The sequence below is a fragment of the Empidonax traillii genome, unplaced genomic scaffold (genome assembly GCF_003031625.1).
Source record: "Empidonax traillii isolate 1590-97213 ecotype Southwest subspecies unplaced genomic scaffold, ASM303162v1 scaffold1222:size288430, whole genome shotgun sequence".
NCBI lineage: Eukaryota > Metazoa > Chordata > Aves > Passeriformes > Tyrannidae > Empidonax > Empidonax traillii.
Window position 1 is genome coordinate 189,702 of NW_020956415.1, and position 4,801 is coordinate 194,502.

Consider the following 4,801-nt stretch of genomic DNA (forward strand, 5'->3'; position numbering starts at 1 on the left):
GGAGGTTCTCTTGATGGTGCAGCTCATGGTGGAAGGGATCAGATATCCAGCCCCCGAAGCAAAGCTCTGCGCAGCGACAAGACAGGGAATGCGAGTGCAGCGGGGCGTCCTCGCCGGTGGCTCTTTATACCCGGCTGGGTGGGTGTCACCTGCCAGGCAGTCCAGCTTCCCATGGGCTCTGCCAGCCCCGGTGCTCACGCCGAAAGTGATGTGCTAAGGGGAATTTCTTCTGGGGCTTGGGTCAGCCCTCCCCCCAGGTCCTGTGTTTGCATGCTGATTCACACCAAGCCTGCACTGCAATTTCGGGTGGGTGGCTGTGAGTTAGATTTTGCTGCAGATAGATTGTTGCTGGCTACTTAATGAGTGAGACTCATTTTAATAGTTGTTCTTTGTTCTTTGGTGTAATTTTTTTTGTCCTGAAAGCAGGTGGTGAAAGCACCACCTGGTTACTCTGCTTTAATGCCAGAGTTGGAGAAGAATGAACTCTGGCACCCTTGTGCTGGTTCAAGTTTGCCTGTTGAACTGCCAGTTCTGGAAACAGAATCTCCAAGAATTTTGGTCCTTCCCTCCAAAGGAGAGCTCAGGATGGGTATTGTCTCTCAGGGTACTCAGTGATAAATCACAGTAGGGCAACCTTAAAAGCAGCAATGCTCTCTTTGTGTTCTCACCAGATTTGGGTTGTGTCACTTCTGGGAAATCTTCCTGTCTCATGCACAATGATGGGCATTCAATAGGTGCGTAAAATCTACAGGGCTTTTTGCGCTGGGAGAGGAAAGGATTCATCTTGGCCAGGTGGAGGCTGAGATGGTTATCAGCCAGTCCTTGAGGAAAGAGGTACTGGGGCTGTTTGAAATCCAGGACAGTCCTGTTGTCCACGTAGGAAAGGGCACAGTCTGGATTTGAGTGAGTTTGGCCTGGAAACTAAGAGGAGCTTTTTACCTACGGAAGGCAGAAGGGTCTGGGAGTGCTTCCATTGCAGGAGCTTTGGGTGGAAGAGAAAAAAGTTTCAAGATTGACCTTGGTGAGCTGATGGTGGGCATTTTATGCTGATGTAACAGAGGCAGCTGTGATGACCCTCTAGACCTCCTTACCTTCAGTCTTTTGTCCCTCAGTGCTGCACAGCTGCACTGTTTCTGTAAGTGGGGGGCAAGATGTGATGAACCCTTCTTTGGAAAGGAAATTCTGCCTTTAAGTAACTTCTGGAAAACATGAATTTTAAGCCCGAAACACAATGGGGCCTCTTTATGTGAGAGTCAAACTTTGATGGGAATTCCTCTCTCTTTGGAAGTTACAGTTTATCCACTTGTTTCATTGTTGGTTTCTCCATTTACAGTGTTACTTACACACACCCTGCACTTGCGGCTCCAGCAGCATTTTCTCTCCCACCACAACGTTTATGAGATCCATAAAAGTTACTAACGCGTGTCATGGCCAACTGAAGAATCATGGAAAGCCATTCACCCTCCTTCCTGACACACCACCACCCCTGGATCACAGATAATGTAATCCTTTGATCTGCATAATTATGATTGTTGTTTTATTGGTAGCTCTCTAATTATCTGCACGTCAGAACCAGTTGCTTTGCATATGTTATTGAGACTGAGTCATCATTATTAAAAAAATAAAAATTATTTTCTCACAGGGTGTGATTCCTTAGTCATATTTTCCTCATTAGATTGTTGAAATGCACTTTTATTCTCCCCTATGAGATGTTTATTGCTGACTGGCCCTAGTGCCAGAGGTGTTGACTTTGTGTCTCCTTCTCGGCATCGTTGCATCACAACACCCGACCCAACAATTTCTGACATTTCCCAATGCTGTAATTTCATACCATCACCAGGAGCCTGTTCTCTGTCTCTCTCTGTCCCTCTCTTCTTATTTCAAACAGCTGATCTAACCATCCTTACTGCTGTAGCTGCATCCCATTTACACTTAAACTTCAGACCTCGTGCTCTGTGACTCTGTCTAAGTGTGTGTTTCTGGTCACCATCCTGTGGACGCGGCTCTTGGCTGGTAGGGTGGCTGTTGTCAGTCAGTTTGGACACACTGATTTACTTCACCAGCCAGAAGAGCCGGGGCTGTTCAGGTCCTCCCACACTCAAATGACAAAGGCAGCTCAGACGTTCTGCTGTAGAAGGTGTTGAGGATCCTCAGCCCCCCAGAGGGGCTGGGAGAGCTCTGAAATCACATCTTCCCCTGGCAGGCCTTTGGCTCACAGTGCACCCCATGGACCCTGGTTTGTTTGAAGTAGGAGTGCTGTGAACCCTTTCCCAGTGCTGTTTACTCACTGGTGAAGTTGGATGTGGAGCCACAAGCAGATACTCTGAACTGGCAAAAGAACTAAAAGCAGTCTGTGGTTTCCCCAGAAGCTGTGATGCGTTACTTGATGTGTGTCCTCAGTCCCACGAGAGGGAGAGGACAACCTCAGAAACAATTACTGGTAATTAATTGTTTTACAGCAAATGAGTCAAGTGTGGTCTTGGTAAGAAGAGTGCTACTCCCAGGAGTTTCATCAGGAGTTTCATCTGTTTTTTCCACATCCATCACCTCTCTCCCTGAAGCGTCACCCACCTGTGTGTTTCTTCAGTTCATCCAGAGCTGAATGGTTTCCACAGCCCCACATTCCGGGCTAGTTTTTATCTTATGTGACTCCCATGTCACACAAGAGCGTACTTGTATGCCTAAACTTTCAGTGCTTACTTCTATGCATTAATTGTAGTTCATGGCTGCATAATCCTGCCTCAGAAGAGATGTGTCCTTCACCACTTTTGGTGCAGTAAGTACAGCTGAGACTTCACTGTGCTCTTCAGAAAGCAAAATGCCTACAAAAGAGCTACCTTAATTTAGTATTGCTGTCTCATCTCTGCTTCTGTTGCATATTTTAGCTTTTCAAGCAGTAAAATATAGAAAATACCTTCAGTGAATAAAATTCCTCTGAAGGCAGAATATCAGCCAGCTGCGTGTACTGACAGAAATTGGGTTCTTGGTATTAAATCAGTATTTAAATTGAAATTTCTATCGTAAACCAGGGGAATGTTTTTGGTGCATGACACTAAGGGAAACAGGCCAATTGCATTGCTGTCTGTATTTCCCAACAGAACTCAGCAATATGTGATTGTCTGCACAGTCAGAGGTGTAGAAATACTTCTGAGGAAGCCCCTACATACTGGAACAACCTCTTCCCACAGGACTCCATCTGGGATGAGACTGATATGCTCAGATATCTGAGTCACAATAGTACCACTGAACCCAGCATTGGTATTTTCTTCCTCCTTTCACTCACATCATTCATTCTCTTTTGTACCAGTGGCAGGGCAAGGTGCCAGAAAGCAATCCCTTAGTGACCATCAGGAAACAAAATGGTGGGTGGTTTTTAACGTCTCAGGAAAGAGAATTGTGTCAAGAACTGATTTTTCAACCTTCTACCTCCTGCTTTTGAGCAGAGAGTTCTGAGAGTGTCACCTGGCAGTTCCCTCAGGCAGAGCCTGGACTCTGTCACACCTCACACAGCCACGCTCACAATTCCCGACATTTCCACGTGCTTGGAGATTTTAACCCATTTCCTTAGTGCAAAATGGATTGTCCCAGGACTGGGCCACCCAGAACCACCACATGGCCCATGCTTGAGGGGCGAGCTGGGGCAAGGACCCACCCCAGGCTGGCTGAATTCACTTTTCTCGGACACGTGGTTGTGATTTGTGTTGCAGAAGTAAAGGTTTATTAGGGAAGAGTTTCCAGCAGAGTGTGAGCCCTTAAACAAAGAAGCAGTTGCCACAGACAAGCTGAGTAAGCCAAGCACTGCAGGGCTGAGGACGAGGGGCTGGGGAGGGTGACCAGGCTCCCATCCCGAGCCCTTCCCGCTGCCCCGGCCGCGCTGCACAAGCGCCGGGGTCCGTCTCTCCCTGGAGGCTGACGAGGTCGCTGCCGCTGTTTTAACACACTCTTGACTGCCCTGTGTGAACAAATCACCGCCTTGAGGGGAAGTCTGAGCGTTCCCGTGCAGGGAATCCTCACACCTGACACTGTGCAGGCAGGACAGGGGCAGAGGCTCCGTGTCGAGCAGCGCCCTGAGCGCTTCCTGACAACTGTGGTTTTTTATTCTTCCGATGAGCAAAAAAGCATAACACCCACCCCGTAAAGTTTTATGGTCTGTATTTTATAATTAGGGAGAGGGAAGGGCAAAACTTGCTGTATTGTAATGCCTGATTCCTCCGGAACAGAGTAATGAGGTTCCCTCACTGCCAGGCTAATTGACCTGGGAATCTTGCCCAGCCCAAACTACAGATTTTTTTTCTTACAAACTACATTGCAGCTATTGGGGCAGATGTAACCCACTAACAACCACATCCTTACAAAGTGTTGTCTTACCTGCCATGTCCCCACACTGGGAATGGGAGTAGGAAGCAGAATATGATTGGGAGGATTTTCCACCTCCTTGGAAAGCAGCTTGGGAGGCACTGCAAAAAGAGAGTAATTAATTCACAAAAGCCCATTAACGCTGGATATTCAGTCAAAAAAGATACTGATGTAGCTCCAGGGACAAGAAGTCTCTGTTGGAGCCACAAACATTTCTTGCTGTTCCCTTGCTACAATAAGGAATACGTACACAAGATCCTGCTGCCCCTCCTGCAGCAGCGCCCGGTACTGCTGGATCTCCTGCTCCAGGCGGGTCTTGATGCCCAGCAGCATCTTGTACTCCTGGCTCTGACCCTCCATCTCACAGCGGATGCTGGCCAGCTCCTCCTCCACCGAGTGGATCTGCCCCTGGATCTGTTGCAGCAGGCAGCCGTAGCGAGTCTCG

The 4,801-nt window shown here is 48.0% G+C and overlaps 1 protein-coding gene across 1 annotated transcript in view; it reads right to left on the reverse strand.

Moving 5' to 3' along the window:
* LOC114069269 (keratin, type I cytoskeletal 16-like) overlaps positions 1–4,801 on the reverse strand; it is an 11,091-nt gene that overhangs the window by 3,716 nt on the left and 2,574 nt on the right. The gene's annotated exons all lie outside the window — the stretch shown is intronic.